The sequence below is a fragment of the Panthera pardus genome, unplaced genomic scaffold (assembly GCF_024362965.1).
Source record: "Panthera pardus isolate Hobbes unplaced genomic scaffold, ASM2436296v1 HiC_scaffold_10, whole genome shotgun sequence".
Classification (NCBI taxonomy): Eukaryota; Metazoa; Chordata; class Mammalia; order Carnivora; family Felidae; genus Panthera; species Panthera pardus.
In genome coordinates this window covers 8537395-8554652 of record NW_026526655.1, presented here as the reverse complement: position 1 = coordinate 8554652, position 17258 = coordinate 8537395, and the positions used below count along the sequence as shown (strand labels likewise).

The 17258-nt window shown below is 51.8% G+C and overlaps 1 pseudogene; it reads right to left on the bottom strand.

Moving 5' to 3' along the window:
- Positions 1-4432: 4432 nt before the first annotated feature.
- LOC128772532 (40S ribosomal protein S20-like) lies at positions 4433-5046 on the bottom strand (annotated as a pseudogene).
- Between the last annotated feature and the right edge of the window lie 12212 nt (positions 5047-17258).

Here is a 17258-nt window from a genome sequence, read left to right as displayed (position 1 = left end):
AATCCTCGATTGTCAGGATGAGTACGCATGACTTTCATGTTGATGAAGTTAAACTGGTTTATAGGTTATTTGAAAAATTATGCCAAAAAAAAAAAAAAAAAAATCAACCTTTGTTCATGACTCCAAGAATTCTCTGCAGTTTTTAAAATTGGATTGAGGGTATGGGTGCCATCATTTACTGAAGAAGTCCTTGTAGTGGTCGAAGGGAAATGTTTATTTAGGCAGCTCAGAAACATTTGTTTCTAAATAAGCTTTGCTGGAGTGCCTGGGTGGCTCAGTCGGTTAAGCTTCTGACTTCAGCTCAGGTCATGATTTCATGGTCTGTGAGTTCAAGCCCTGTGTCGGGCTCTGTGCTGACAAATCAGAGCCCGGAGCCTGCTTCAGATTCTATGTCTCCCTCTCTCTCTGCCCCTCCCCCGCACGCACTCGCTTGCTCTCTCAAAAATAAATAAACATTAAAAAATAATTTTTAAGTAAGCTTTGCTTATTGCTACCTGCTTTTGACCCTGTTGAGGACAATAGATACAATTCATTTCATTTAGCCACGGGATTTGATAATGTACCCCTTTTTCCCATTTTTTTCTGCCCTTTTTTCCCACGTGCCTTTTAATTTGAAATATAACTGTAATAATGATGCAGAAATTTGAAGTATATATCATTTGGTATGTTTTGGCAAGTCCTATTTTGATTTCTGTATTATCAGATCTTACTTAGATGTTGGGCTTTTGAAATAAGCAGATAAGGTCCTTATTCTGACAACCTCCCCTTCTCGTCTTCTTGCCATATGAAGCGGGTCTTTGATGTACCGGGACACAGCAGTAAGAGCTAGTCTGGGGGGGATTGGGTGGGGTTCTTTGTGTTTTGGCCTTCAATCACGTAAAATAAAAGGTGACTTCCAGCATTTATACAAGAATAGTTCTTTGCTCCAACCTTGATTCTTACACTTTTTAATTTAGGATACAGCCTTCTAAGGGCTTCTGCGGGGGGTGCTATCATTAGAGGAAACAAACGCCCAGACGGATCAGCCATGTTCCACTCCACCACAGCTTTGTTGTTAGACCCAGGTCTAAAGGTTACTGATCCCAAAGGATGGCTCCACTCATTGGTTAATTTCATTGTATCCCCTCCTTTGTAAATTCCTGTTTCCTCAATATCAGATGATTCTATAAAAGAGATTATCTCATTTCCTAGCCTCTCATTAGCTATGTCCTTCCTGTTCAAGCTCTTAACATTGCTTGCATTTCAGACAGTTATCTCTAACATTTCCCTTAATATATGAAATGTTTATAAAACAGAAGTCTCTCAATGATGTCACTGTCCAAAATTGAGTAGTCTGGGAGAGGTGGTACATTCACTGGCCTCTGGCCAAAGTTATTCCATACTTACAGATTGAACTTCAGGGAGCGGTCAAGCTTTAGTTCCTTGTAAGCAGTGCAATTTAGGATTTGTAACTTGGTCTTAAATCTTGAGGTTGTAGCTCTAAAAAAAATGTAAGCTGTAAAGTAAAATGGCCACTTGGATCAGATTATGATGAGACTCTGTTTTCATGATGACTTTTGTTCTCCTAGAAGACTTCCTAGCATGTGCATAGCACTGAGAGCTAACCAAGGAGCAAAGGAATTTAAGGTGAAATAGAACAGGGTGAAATAAAGTCATGTGTGAAGACAGGATAGGAGCTAAGAATTGGCACATTCACCAGAAGAAACGGGAAAGTGGCGGCAGTTAACTCCCAGATGATGTCATTGTGGCGAACTTGCCGACTTGAAAGCAAGTGAGAGGCACAGCAAGGAAACCAAATGGAAGGAAATTGATTTCTTGGACTGGGCTGAATACTAGAATCCTATCTTTCTCAAACCCATCTGCAGTTAAATGACTGCTGAGTCTGGCTTTTAAAAGTACTTTCCTTATGGAGCGCCTGGGTGGTTCAGTGGGTTGAGCATCTGACTTCAGCTCAGGTCATGATCTCACAGCTTGTGGGTTCAGGCCCTGCGTCGGGCTCTGTGCTGACAGCTGGGAGCTCAGATCCTGCTTCAGAACCTGTGTCTCCATCTCTCTCTGCCCTTCCCCCACTTAGGCTCTGTCTCTCAAAAAATAAACGTTAAAAAATTTTTTTAAAATAAAAGCACTCTCCTTAGACTTTAAGGCAAAAAACATGACTTCAGTAAATGTCTCTAGTGGAATATAACCATTTTTAACTGCCTTTTATGCTAGTTGGTTATCATGGGTAATATATAAATTAATCTCCAAGAGCCATTTTGTTAGACAAAGAGCTTTGATATTTTCCTCTTCGCCCTCCAACTGTAAAGGTATAACAAACTGATAAATCCTTAAGGATACCTTATCTTTTAAAAAATTAATAAAAGTACTCTCCATGGCATCAATAGCAAGTCTTTTCCTCCTCTGACCAACCTGTTCGTTTAACAAATTCAAAAAATACTTAATTTGAGCATTTCTTTGTGCAAGGATTCTTGGGCACCTTGGCAGGTCCCACTCCCTCTGACTGCTTTTGAGCTCTAGCCTTCCTCAGAATTGGGTCCTTGGCCTTCTTGGTCCACTCTCCAAGCAAGCCCATCCATCCCACACCTTCATCCACCGTCTTCGTGCAGATGATTCTCCAGTCCACATCTCTCCCACCCTCTTCATCTGAGCTCTTGGCACGCACGTCCAGCCACTCTGGATCCCCATTCGGGCTGCCTCTCGGGCACTTAATACAGTGTATCCAAGACACTTCCAGTCTCCTCTAACTTTTTGGAGCCAATGACAACCCCTCTATCTGGCAGCTCGCACCAGAAACCCACGCTTCCCCCTTGACTCAATGTTTAGCCTCAATTATCTCTTCAGTTCATCCACCCTCCTTCCCCCACTGGTCACTACCCCTGGTTCAAGCGCTTAACTGTCTATCAGCCTCTAGACTTAGCCCACTCTAATCCATTCTCCAAACTGAGCTTTCTACAATGCAAATCATAGTAATCTGCCTCAAGTTTCTCAGTGGTTCTTTGTTGAATAATGCCCAAATTCTTCAGTAAGTGTTCAAAGCTACACAAGACTTTAGCTGCTGCTCAGCTCTCCAGCTTCTCTCTTGACTTCTCCCACCTCACGCCCAGAACCACTTACACTTCCTCCAAAGATCCAAGCTTTGTGTCACCTCCTGGCCTTTGCACATACCATTCCCTGTTCCCGAAATACCCTTCTCTTCTTCACTCCCACCCTGTCCCTCTAGGTCTGGTGAATCTACTAGTTAGTTCTTTAGGTTTCAATTTATAGAGACTTACTTCAAGAAACCCACACCAATTCCACCTCCCCTCCCCCACCCCCAGAGCTGGACTAGGTCCTTCTGCTTCCCTAGCACCCAGTATCACCCCCTATTGTCCTTACTACCGTCATTCATTGCCTAAGTTACCTATTTTCCCCCTCATTTGTCTTTGTTTTTGTTTTTTTTTTTTAATGTTTATTTATTTTTGAGAGAGAGGGGGACAGAGGATCTGAAGCGGGCTCTGCACTGACAGCAGTGGAGCCCGATGGCGGGGCGTGAACTCACAAACCATGAGATCATCACCCGAGCTGAAGTCAGACACTCAGCAGACTGAGCAACTCACCAGGCACCCCTCCCCCTCATTTGTCTTGCTTACATTTATAACCTTAGCACACAGGGCATGATCACCTAGTCATTGACTAGCTGTATCGAGAACTGAGAGCCACAGCTGAGCACTAACAGAAGGATTGGGACGGGGTCCACGAGCACGTAAGAGGTGATTAATTCATCTGTCTTGGAGCTGCCTTCTCCAGGGATCTATAAAAGTCTTTTCTCATTCCTGTAGTGATTAAACGTTCCTGCTAAGGACTGTTTTTCAGTTGTTTTGTTCTTGGAGAACCCAGGCTTTTCTTTGTGTGTGTAGGGAAAATCATGTCTCTGAAATCTATAATTGGCATGAGATGAGAAGAAATGAGCTTGGGCAAAGAAGCTTTTGTGGCTTTGTCCCATACCCCTCCCCAACCTCCTTATCTTCATTATTAATGAGACAACACTTCCACTTTCCACGAAAAATTCCTTAGAAGGTGGTTAGCTTGATTGTTTCTAAAGTTCAAATTCCTTTTCTACCCTTTCCTTTTTTACGATTAAAAGCCACAGGGGCCCTTCCAAGCCAAACTACGTAATGGGAAAATCGTGGACTCTGGCCTCAGACTGGTTCATATCCTGATCTTGTCCCTTGGTGGTTTTCTCATTTGTACAGAAGAAATCATGTTCACCTCAAGGTTGTTACAGGGATTAAATGATAATGGCTAATTATTACATCCTTAGTATGCGCCCGACACTACTGGGAATCACATGTGTTCATATACTCATTCCTCACAACCAACCCCCTAGGATATAGACACATTTACCTTGAGATCTTTTTTTTTTTTTAAACTGATAATCAATTTATTAAAAAGGCTGACTTAAGCATCTGCAATGGTAACCTCAACCTCAACTCCTGGCTCAATAGTGATGCAAGTAATCTGCTTAACAATCTCAGAAGGACGGTGCAAATCAATGACTCGCTAATGGAGCCTCATCTGAAGACGATCCCAAGTCTTAGAACCTTCACCGCAAGGAGTTTTTCTCGTAGTGATTCTCAGAGTCTTGGTAGGCATCCGAACTGGTCCTTTCACTTTGAGATTCTTTTCCTCGGCGCCTCTGATCAGGTCAGCACATACCTTCTCCAAAGATTGTACGTTGCGGCTGGTTAGAGTAATTCTAATTTGCTGAATCGCCACCTCCGGTTCCACAGGTGTCTTCCCGGTGGCTTTAAAAGCCACGGCTGCCGCGCAGCTTCCTGACCGACTTGTTCCTCGGCGACAGCGGTGAGTCAGGAGCAGGAGCCTCCAAAGCTCCACTGTGGCTGCGAGCGCGTTTTCCTCAAAGAGCAAGATCTTCTTTATTAAAGAGCCTAGTACTTAAGTAGGCCTTAACTAAATTTTAGCTGAATAACGGTATGGTCTCACCCTTCATTTTACACATGAGGACACTCGTAACAGTGACGGGACCTGTTCAACATCAAGAGCCATTTGTACAGGTGTGTCTCCAGTTCATCTTTCCATTAAGCTGGTCGGTCTCTGGCCTGTTAATTTTCTGGCCTTGTTTGATCCAAAGGGGCAACAGACAAATGGCAAATAGCTACTTCTTTGCTTATCCTATGTCCAGACTCTGCTCCTAGTTTGTGTCCGCCACACTCCTAAGCCAGGACACCTTTCTAGAAAGGGGTTGCCAACAAAAGCAGTATTTTATTTCATTGTTCTCTCTTTAAGTTTTTATTTAAATTCCAGTTAACATACAGTGTAATATTAGTTTCAGGTGTACAATACAGTGATTCAACACTTCCCTACAACATCCGGTGATGATCACAAGTGCCCTCCTAATCCCCATTCCCCCACCCACCTCCCCTCTGGTAACCATCAGTTTGTTTTCTATAGTTAAGAGTCTGTTTCTTGGTTTGCCCTCTCTTTTCTCCCTTTGTTTGTTTTGTTTCTGAAATTCTACATATGAGTGAAATCATGGTATTTGATGGTATCTTTCTCTGACGGACTTATTTCGCTTAGCATAATACTCTGTAGCCCCATCTACATCGTCGCAAATGGCAAGATTTCATTCTTTTTAATGGCTGTGATATTCCATTATATATATACATATATAGAATATGTGTGTGTGCGTGTGTGTGTGTGTGTGTGTGTCTATCTTACATCATTCGTCAGTCAGTGAACACTCGGGCTGTTTCCATAATTTGGCTGTGGTAGATAATGCTGCCTTAAACATCAGCGTGCATATATCCCTTTGAATCAGTATTTCTGTATCCTTTGGTTAAATAGTAGTGCATTTGCTGGATTGTAGGGTAGTTCTATTTTTAAGTTTTTGGGGAAACTCCATACTATTTCTCTGGAGTGGCTGCAACAGTTTGCACTCCCACCAGTGCACGAGGGTTCCCCTTTCACATCCTTGCCAACACCTGTTGTTTCTTGCGTTGATTTTAGCCATTCTGACACGTGGGAGGTGATAGCTCACTGTAGTTTTGATTTGTATTTCCTCGGTGATCAGTGATGTTGAGCATCTTTTCGTGTGTCTGTTGGCCATCTGTGGGTCTTCCAAAAGTAGTATTTTTCTAATCCCCCGAGCCTCTATAACACAGCCCACTATTGATGGGCATTTCCCATCTGTTTGCTGGGGTCTGGGCAGCTCCTTTGGTGCATGCGCTCAGTGTTTTCCAAATCAGTGGGTTATTTATTTGCATCCGGGAGATGATTACTTTCCAAGATCTCAGGCATTACATACAGCTGGGACTTGGCGAAGAGTTGGAGAGACAGAGTTTCCCATTAAGTCATATTCCCAGGACCTGGTGTGAGCAGCCTCTGACTCCTGTGCCATGATCTCTCAGAAGCCCTGATTCATGTTCTAAAGATTAAGAGGTTCACAAGCATCAAAGGCTTTCGCTTATGAGGGGTATAAACTAGCCCGTCCAAAATAAGGGGGGGCGGGGGGGGGGGGTGACGGGTCCCTAAGCAAATTCCCTTCTTTGTTCTTAGATTGGAAGCCTTCAGGGTGAGAGGAAGGGCTATTCAGTTACCTCACTGCCAGCCCCAGGAATCAGTCTCTCCTCCAAGCCCCTCTCGGGCATGTACGACACACGGTTAGCAAGGCGATTCATTGTTCTTCCATGGTTTCCTGTGTAGGATGTCTGTTAACAAGCCAGTCCATAAATAAGCTCCTGAAGGGCAAGCGTCAAAGTATCCCCCAAAGTCCCTGTCACAATGTTTGATAAATAAAGCCTATTGGTTTCAGATTAAATAATTGCATTAGCTTGGGGAGTCTGGTGATTCTGACTTACACAAGATTAGCATATAAACTTCATGAGGACAAGGAGCTTGTTTGGGATGATTGTGCCGTATTCTTGGCGCCTAGAGCGGTTCCTGGTTCACTGCAGACACTCAGTAAGTATTACATAGAGGAGCGGATGGACAGACGGATGGAGGGACAGATAGCGACAAGCCTGTATTTTGCCCCCGTGTGTGCTTGTTTATTTACTTTGAGAGAGAGCATGCAGGAGTGAGAAAGGAGCAGAGAGAGAAGGAGAGAGAGGGAATCCCAAGCGAGCTCTGTGCTGTCGGCGCAGACCCCGACCTGGGGCTTGATCTCACAAACCATGAGATCACGACCTGAACATCAGGAGTCAGACGCTGAGCCACCCAGGTGCCCCTCGCATTGCCATTTTTTTTTTTAATTTTTTTTCAACGTTTTTAATTTATTTTTGGGACAGAGAGAGACAGAGCATGAATGGGGGAGGGGCAGAGAGAGAGGGAGACACAGAATCGGAAACAGGCTCCAGGCTCCGAGCCATCAGCCCAGAGCCTGACGCGGGGCTCGAACTCACGGACCGCGAGATCGTGACCTGGCTGAAGTCGGACGTTTAACCGACTGCGCCACTCAGGCGCCCCTCGCATTGCCATTTTTAATCCTCCCAATTCTATCGTGAGGTAAATAGTTCTGCCCCAGGAAATGGGGCTCAGAGAGGGTAGGGGCACGTCGTAAGTTGTGAGAGGGGAGCTCAGAGCCAGATCTGCGGGACTACAAAATCTTTTTTTATTGCTTTTGCTTTTGCGTATATTTTAGTCACTATGGCAGTGACTCAGCATATCTGGAGTCCAACTCGGAAACCCAGCAAGTTTAGCTCCCGCTCAGATGATCGTGACGCAGACGGACCCAAGGCCACGCCGAGGAACACCGTCCTATACAAAACCGCCTCCACAAGACCAGTGTCCCCTTGCCACCTCGATGGGGTGTGGATTTGGGGAGAGCAGGGAGCCCTCCAACAGCGTGGCCTTCAGCAAAGGCCCGCCCGAGGAGAGGGGTGTCTCCGGGGGCAATGCAGGACCTCACGACCGAGACAGTGTGAGCGCACCCGGAGACAGGATGTCCTCCCCAGAGGAAAGGTCCTCAGAAGCCAAACTGACGGCCAAGCGGCGGCAAGTGGGAGTGCCGTCCTGCAGCGGTCCCTTGGAGGAGTCTTTGTGGTACAAGCGATAGCGGCCCAGGCCCGCTGGCCTCCGTCTCCAGGCTCTCCCAGACACGCCCCTGCGATTGCGACTCGCCATCAAAAAGGACTTGGGATTTGTCTAACTCTGGCAGCACCCCACTTTACGAGACGCCTCTTTGCCGTCTTTCCTAGAGCCCCGTGATGGGCATGCTGAGGAGCCCGGAGGCCACGATGCCCACTTTCCCTGGGAGGTGCCCCGCTGTGGCCCTAGCCTGAGACTGCGGCTCGTCGTGACGCGGCATTACCCGACGGCGCCCGGGAGTAGACGCCATCCGGGGGGTCCCGGCCCCGGATTCCCCAGGCCTCGGGCCGGCCCCACAGTGGCCTGAACACAGCCTCCCCTCTCTCGAGTGCTCTAAGGGGAACCGTGAGCAGTCAGCGCGGTCACACCTCCGCCAGCAGCCAGGGGAAGGCAAGAGGGTCGCGCTCAGGGGCGGGGGAGGACGGCAGCACCAGATCTGCCATCAGCAGGCCACACGCATGCTGGAGCCGGCATCGCAGGGGCCCAGGACGAAATAATTCCATTCTTCTGAAAATAATTTGATCAACATATATTTGTAGTCCAAATGGTCTTGATGGGAAAAAATTAACAAGTTGCTAGACTTCCTTACATTTATTTTGTGCCTTAGAAATGTTTTATTTTATTTATTTTTTATTATTTTTTTAAACGTTTATTTATTTTTGAGACAGAGAGAGACAGAGAACGAACAGGGGAGGGTCAGAGAGAGAGGGAGACACAGAATCCGAAGCAGGCTCCAGGCTCTGAGCTGTCCGCACAGAGCCCGACGCGGGGCTTGAACTCACAGACCGCGAGATCATGACCTGAGCTGGAGTCGGACACTTAACCGACCGAGCCACCCAGGCGCCCCAGAAATGTTTTATTTGGGGGCGCCTGGGTGGCTCGGTCGGTTGGGCGTCCGACTCCGGCTCAGGTCACGATCTCGCAGTAGGTGGGTTCAAGCCCCGCGTCGGGCCCTGTGCCGACAGCTCGGAGCCTGGAGCCCGCTTCGGATTCTGTGTCTCCTCCTCTGTCTGCCCCTCCCCTGCTCATGCTCTGTCTCACTCTGTCTCTCAATAATAAATAAACATTAAAAACATTTACGAAAAGAAATGTGTTTATTTTTAATGGGAGCAAGGAAGGGCGTTAAGTGGAAGCACCATAATCTTTTTAGTGCCTGGAGCCTTCAAGGGCCCTGATCTAGGCCCAAATGGGGACAGGTAGCCCGTGCTGGGTCCCTTCGTATTCCCAAGCCTCTGCTTCAACGCGGCCAGGCTGTGGTGGTGGAGCCGCCACAAAGAAGGAATATGGAAGAGCACTGCGTCTGAGCGGGAACAAACCAAACTGCGGAGGTCAGATCCATAAACGACTGGGTTCAGCCCCTACTTCTGTACCACTTTAGAGAGGACCCAGGAAGCTCATTCACTCACGTATCGCCCTTTCTCCAGAGAACTTCTATAACCTTTGCAGTCCAGCCACCACTTCCGTTCCCTCTGCTAACTGGCATCTGTATCTTCATTTCTCCCCGAGGAACGGGCCGCTTGCCGGCTCCGCTCAGGCACCGGTCGGCACCCTCCAGCCACAGGCCACGGGTATTGCGTCAGCGGGGAACCAACGACTCCCGTCAGGCCGACCCCGGCCGATAAGCCCCCACCCCGGGACGCCTGTTCCGGCTACTGGGAACCACCCTCTCTTCCGTTTCCGATGTGGCCTGGATGTGATGCCAACCCAGGGGACGCCGAGCCAAGAGGCAGCTCTGTGCCTCGACTTCCAGACTTTGAGATGCCGTGAGCAGCAAAATGCTGTGCTTAAGCAAAACGCAAGCCGCTTGGAGTTGAACTGGGGGCATCTGATACCAAAAGAGTACTTCCAGGGGCGACTTGCTCTTGCCACGGCCATGTCTTTAGCTGGACTTGGTCAATTCACGTTCCTATGCCCACCACTCCCAGGGCCCGAAGCAGTGGTTTTCAGACAAGGGGCACAGCTGCCCCGAGGAGGGAGGCATTTCACACATTGGTGGGGGCATTTTGGGGTGACTGGGGGCATTTCCACGATGTTGGGGGAACGCAAGCGGCACGCCTGGGGGGAGCCTGCCACACCGGACTGTTGAAGAGCGTGGCTGCGGTGACACTGGTCTTGGTTCGCTTCAGACCTTTACCGAGAGCCGCTCATCGTGTGGAAAACTCGCATCGAAAATGGCCACAGCACCGGGGACCCAAGTTGCTACCACGGCACACGTGCACCAGCCGCAGGGCGCTGGCTGCCTGAAGGCCACACGCATCAGACTGGTGTAACTGGCCCAGGTGCTTACATGTGGAAATAGGTTTGGTTTTTACAAATCGCTTTCCTTTGATTTCTTCTTTTTATTACAGTTAGGGCATTATAATGATTATTTTAAAGTCATGTGGCCAAACAGGTTAAATTACCTGGGAATTTCATTTTAGGATAGGAAGGAGGACGTTACAAAACATGAGGCTAACAAGGACGTCTGGGAAGTTGGAGACTCGCCACCCAGGGCAGCTAGGCATCCTCAGTGGGGAGCCCCTCTGAGGCCTCCCCGTCTGTTCCTCGCAGCAGCCTGGCCTCCGCTGGCTGCGTCGTCGGCAGGCTCTACCCTAAAAGGACATGTGAAGGCTGAGCAGGCAGAGAAAATGAATGGGCTCTTCTGGCTGGCGCCTGCAGCTCTCACAGCTTCCCGGAGGGAGGGAGTGGAGGCTATGGAGGGCCGGGGGCCAGGCAGCCTCCCAGGACAGGGCCTCACCCGGAGCTTGGGCTCCACTGTGGTTCCGGCCCCAGGAGCCCCCGATTAGAGAATCCAGAGCGAGGCAGGCCTCCAAGTGCAAGTAAAGAACATTGCCAGAGGCACGCACACATTTCTATGACACAGATGGTTCTAGAAAATGTGAGTCAGGACAGACCAGAATCCTGAGGGCTCTTGGGGCCAAGATGGTGGGGGGGGGGGGGGGGGGTTGGGGGGAAGGAAATCTGTCCCCATCTTGGCTCCTTCCCCGGACCTGTGTTCTGGGTTTGGTGCCGTGAGTGGACACGGCAAAAGGCCTGCTCAGGAAGTTGTGTGGTCGCAGCTGGCCTGGCCTGAGACCTGGCCTCCCAAAGGCCCGGACAGCATAGACTCGAGGGGCTTTGGGGTCCAGACCAAGGCCTAGACGCTGCAGGGCAGTGCCGCCACACTACACCGCCATTCCAGAGTACCCCTGGATTCAGTGGTGGGTCAGCCAGCACCCCCGCCTTCCCAGAGGGAGGGCCACCCCCCAGACCCCAGCACCCCTTCGGCACTTCCAGGCTCGCTCCAGGGAGAAGGCTGAGAAGGAGCTACCCTTGCACCTCCCTCCCCAGCTGTTCTTGGAACCAAGAATGTTTATTTACCAGCCTTTTGGTAGGTTCCTCCGGGAAGGGATCTCGTGGGAAGGCTCAAGGGGGAGACGGAGGCACAGGACAGGGTGATGATTCATCGCAGCTCATTCTTGCCTCCCTGCCCGGTCCTACTGTGTGTGGAAGCCCAAGTCCAGATCATGTCAAAGTGAGTCTCGGTTCCAGCAGTCAGCCGGGCCACCCTTCCCTCCACCTCCTGCTAAGCTCCCCCAAAGATGCTGCCCTAAGCCTAGTCCTGTGGCCACCAGAGATATAGGGATCTGTGGGTCTTTGCGGGACCACCTCTAGGTATGCCTTGACCTTGGGTCAAGACAGACAAGACAGGCAGGGTCAGAGTTCCATCCTTCCAGCTCAGGTACAGAGCTGGCCCAGGACAATGCTCTGGCACCTGCTCGAGGTAGAGTGCAGTGGATGGGCTGTGTGGGCCCGCTCACGTCCAGACAAGCTGGTCTGCGCGACCAGACAGGCAGGGCAGCGCCAGCTGCCCACTGGCTCTCGGGACAGGGCCTTGAATCTATGTCTCCCCCAGGGTCACGTATGGAGAAGGTCAAGGAACATCGTGGGGCCGTGAGGACTGGGGTGGGCAGCAGAGACAGAGCTGGGTCCTTGAGCAGTGACAGCCTCCTGATGCTCCCAGCTCCCAGGACAACCCCTCCCCAGATGCCACCCCCTGGACCTACCCCCTGGATGCTTGTGTCCCTCCTCAGTGCTCCCAAATCAGAGTGCTCAGCGCAGGAAGTGCTTCTCGGTAGACACATCATCCGGGCGGATGTCAGCTGCCTCTCCTCCTCAGGCTGTGTCGGGTTTTCACCCTGTGCCCAATTATAAAGAGAACTCAGCTTCCTTTCAAGCGCCCCACTCATGAATGCCCCCAAGAGAAATGTGTAGATGGCATGAGGGGTTCTGAGGGGCTATATTCGCATGAGTTAGAAGTGACCACAGATCTCCCTGGACAATCAAAATGATAGTAGCTTAAATAAGGTAGAGGTTTGCTTCCCTCTGTTCATCACGTCTGTAGGCATTTAGAGCAGCCTGGCCTGGTGTGCCTCAGTGTCAGGGACCCAAGCTCCCTCCACCTTGTGGTGCTGTGTACTGGGCAGAATAGAGTCCCCACAGGGTTCACGTCCACCCAGAACCTCGGAATGTAACCTTATTTGCAAATACGATCCTTGCAGGTAACCAGGAGGAAGTCAGACAGGAATAGGGGGAGGCCTTCAACCCAGCGGCGTCCTTATGGGAAGAGAGGAGGACACACTGAGACACAGACGCAGAGGGAAGGCCACGTGATGAGACGCAGCCAGGGAAGCATCTACAAGCGGAGGATGGCCCACAACCACCAAAGGCTGGGAGAAAGTTTCCGGAAGGAACCGACCCCGCCCGCACCTTGATTTCAGACTTCTGGCTTCCGGAACTGTGAGAGAACACACTTCCGAGAGAAAGAATATGCTTCCGTCGCTTTAAGCCGCCCAGTTTGCGATCATTTGTTCTGGTGGCCTCACCAAACCAATAGGGCTATCACGTATGGCCTCCTTCCCCAAGGTCACCTTGAGGTCCCACGTGGTACCTGCACTTCAAACAACCCATCTGCGTTTCCAGCCGTCAGGAAGGAGAAAGGAGGAAGAAAACAAAGAAGACATAACTTTCCCCTGACGGACGCATCCCGGATGTTGGACGCGCAGTCTCTGTTTTTTTCATCCCCTTGGCCACAGTTGAATCACCTGGCAGCATGTGGCCAGTTAAAAATGGTTGCTTTTATTACTGTGGAGAAACGGGAGAAGGGTAATTGGGCACAATATTGCTCATGCTACTCCCTCCATTAGATGTTTCTGGCCCCCAAACCCCCTGCTGACGGATCTAGCCCCACCGTGGTTTCCCAGAGTGGCACCCCACCGGCTCTCTCCCCCCCCAACCCCCCTCCCACCCCCAGCTCCAATCCCCTTCTTTGTCAGGGCACTTCAGGTCAGTGCCAGCTCCCCCTCGTCTGGCACAGCCCACAGCCACCTCAGCGCTCAGAGGCAAAGGCCCTGGGGCCAGCACCCGGACTCCTGGGAAGGCGGAACACTAAGACCCCGGACTCCCGTCTGCTCCTCACCCCACCCTCAGCCCGAAGGACTTAGCCAAGTATTTCTTCCAAACAAGTCCAGGGCGCAGCCTATCAGAATATCTGGAGAAAGAAATTTCCTGCATCTCCATACAAACGAGACTGTGTCATCTTTCCAGCCTGGCCGTGGTTGGTCGGAAGTCACCACTTCACGGCCCAGCAAGGGAAGCGTCCAGACTCAGAGCATGCCCCCCCCCCCCGCCCCGCCCCATCACCAGCCAGTAGGCCGCGGGGAAGGAAGCAGCTGCGTCCAAGGGGCGCAGGCTTCCCCAGCCCAGCCGGGTGTTCAAAGGCGATGGATTGCAGGGTCCCTTGGCAGCAGGAGTTCCCCCCCCACCCCACGATGGACTTCTTTCACTCTCTGTGTGTTTTTCATGTGGTCCTGTTGACTCCAGAGCCCCTGTTCAGCAGTCCCAGAGAGCTCTGGGACTCTGCTTTAACAGCACCTGTCGGAGCTGGGGCCCACCGTATCCTGCAGCTGGTGGAACTGGAGGGCGGCCGCCAAGTGTCACAAAGCGGGGAGCACAGTCTTGACGTGTTAGTGTCGACGGCTGGGACGCCGAGGGGCCCAGAGAGCGGCCGTCCAGGCCTCAGGCTGTTGCAGTATTTGACGACGACGCCCCTTCTGTTTGCACCAGTGTCCCTGGAGCTTCCCCTGTTGGCTCTGCCCAGGCCCTCAGTTGGGCCATATTTGCCTGAGCCTGAAGGGATGGACACGGTTCCTATCACTTTTCCTGGACAGCTTTTTCGCCCCTAGAGGCTGCAAATACTCAGAGCAAGGGTGACTTAACTCTATTTAGCAGAAACCTCTGAGCCCAGACAAGATGCTGCTACCAAGCTCGTTACTCCAAATCTCTGCCGACTTTGGCACCTCCCCCCAGGATCTTGGCAGGCCCTCCCGGGACCTGGTCCAGCCTGGAGTCAGAGAACCGGGCCGCTGCCCTGACTTACAGTAAGAGGGGGGAGGGGGTCCCAGAGCTGGAGGCCGGGGCATGTGTCTGTGCCCCCCACCCCCACCTCTCCTCCTTGATGGGGAGTTCCAAGGCCCCGGGGTGGAGCCACCACTGCCCAGCCCGTGTGAGCCTGTGTGAGCCCGGAGTCGTCCTTGCAAGTCAAGCGATCAGCGTGAACACGCTCAGCAAAGGAGCCCTTACCCCATACACACAGAGATGTTTTAGAAAGCCAAGGGCCGCGCGTAGCCACCCCGGAAGGACTGGAATCAGACACTCAGGGCCCCCAGACTCCAGGGAGAGCCCTGCCCTGGGGCTTAGCTCTGTGCAGGCCACCCATTTGGGGCCTAGCCATAGACAGAACTGACTTCCAGTCACTCCCACACAGAGCCAAAGGCAGAGCCCAGAGAAGAGCGTCAAGCGCAGAGCTAAAGGCGGGCGGGAGTCCTCCTTCCAGCTTTGAGGGAGGGGGACTCCTCCTCTGACTTGCCGCTGACGGGAGCCAGCAAAGATCCTTTGGCTTAAGCTGGGTTTATACATATACATATATTTTTTTCTTTTTTTTTTAAACTTATTTTTTAAAGTAAGGCCACCCAACATGGGGCTCAAACTCACGACCCCAAGAAGTGTCGCATTGCTCTACCAACTGCGCCAGCCTGGCGCCGCTGGCTTAAGCCGTTTTGAGAGGGGTTCCTGTCCCTGGACTTGAAGGAGTTGAGGCAGGAGGGAAAGCGAGGCGGTCCCGCCAAAGGGGGAGAGCTTGCAGCGAGCGGGGAGCCCGCATGGGGGCCCGGGGCCGGGGGCGGCGACGGGAGGGCGGCCCGGGCGACCGATGGGAGGAAAGCAGCGATGCCCGGGCGGCCCGGTCCCCACTCCAGAGCGCGCGCGATTTCTGGGAACCTCTGCGCGCCCGACCGCTGCGCTGGCACAGCCGGAGTCCGGGTTCCTGGAAGTGACCGCCCGAGGGTGGGGCGGAGGGGGTGCGCCTGGGGCCTGGCAGGAGCCAGATTTCCGCCCCGCCCAGGCCCAGGTCCGGGTGGACGGCCGCTCCCCTGCTGCTCTACCCCAGGGCCCCGGCTGACCCCACCCTTCCCTGAGCTGACCGTCGGCTGGGGGTCTACCCCCCGCAGTCCGGGCTCCCGCACCACCCCCCCCCCCGCAGCCCGCTCTGTCCGCGGGGCCGGCCTCGCGCGCTCTCCCCGCTGCCCCTGCGCTCCAGCGCCGTCCCAGCCCCTTCGCGGCGCCCAGCGCCCGCAGCTCCGCAGTCAGCAGGTGTGGGTGGGGCCAGAGAAGGTGCACGTCCAACAGGTTCCCAGGTGACGCTGCCGAGGCCACTCTGGGGACCGCACTTCGAAAGCCAGCGGCCAGTCCATACACATTCTCCCCTCACCGCCCGTAGTTTCACTTTTGGCTTCGTATGTCTGTCAGCAGCGAAAGGCTTTTGGTCCCAGGGCCAGACAGAAGTTCTACCTCCTGCCCTTGACCTCAGGTTCAGCTGAGCTCATGGATCATTTGCTAATGATGAGGAGAAGGGTAAAAAGGGAGATTTAATGTGACTGTGTGCACTTTCCATCATCAGGAATTATTCCTTTTATGAAGATGAATCAACTATTTTATCTTGTGGCTCAGTTATCGCCGTCTCACACTCCTTTCTGGTCTGTATGGAGGTCTCACCAGGAGAGCAACGGTCACAAGGGAAAGCACTGGTGTTTAGGCTAAGGCAAGAGGAGGTCAGGGCGTGCTTAGTGGCTCACAAGAACTCCTTCTGCAGCATCCCATCCAAACGCCAGGGACAGCCACAAGACTAAAGACATTCCGTGTGCCTTGTCTTGCTGGTTCTCGAGATGTGTCAACAGCCGGGAAACCACCCAGATGCGGTCACTTTAGCATTTATACTCTGTGCTCACATCACATGCCGTGCAGTGTGCATTTTTAAGCTTGCTTAGAAGCTGGCGATACTCCTAAGCACCTTAAGCGTCTGTTATCTATGAACACCAGCTGCTGTGAGTCCCACCAGTCTCTTGCAGATGTACACTTGCTTGGAAAAGATCTTGCTTCCATGGGGCACCTGACTGGCTCAGTTGGTAGAGCATATGACTCTTGATCTCGGGGTTGTGAGTTCAAGACCCGTGTTGGGTATAGAGTCTACTCAAAAAAAAAAAAAAAAAAAATCTTGTCCCAGATTTGCTCTTCTGCAAGTCCATTAAAAAAAATTTTTTTTATGTTTATTTCTGAGAAAGAGAGACAGAGTGTGAGTGGGCAAGGGGTAGAGAGAGAGGGAGACATAGAATCCAAAGCAGGCCCCAGGCTCCAAGCCGTCAGCACAGAGCCCGATGCGGGGCTCGAACCCACGAACCATGACGTCGTGACCTGAGCCAAAGTGGGACGCTTCACCAACGGAGCCACCCAGATGCCCCTCTGGAAGTCCAAATAGCCCGCGTCTTTTTGCCAGCTTCATCAAGTCCACATGACAGTTGGGGACTATGATGTAAGTCACACCTCTGGGACAGGGCAAGGAAACCTGGCACTCGAAGCCAAGATGGACTCCAAGACTCCGGCCTCACCCACTGTCAGGACTCCCCTGCTTTCCTGCTCACTGATAACTCCCTTAGGGGATGGGGATGTGTATTCCCACTTGGGTATGCTCTCTTTCCACGAAATCAAGCGACCCTTGCGGACCAAAATCCAGTTCCGCCACCTCTGCATGGACTCTGAGCTGGGAAGACAGATGTATCCGAATCCCCCATACATCATGA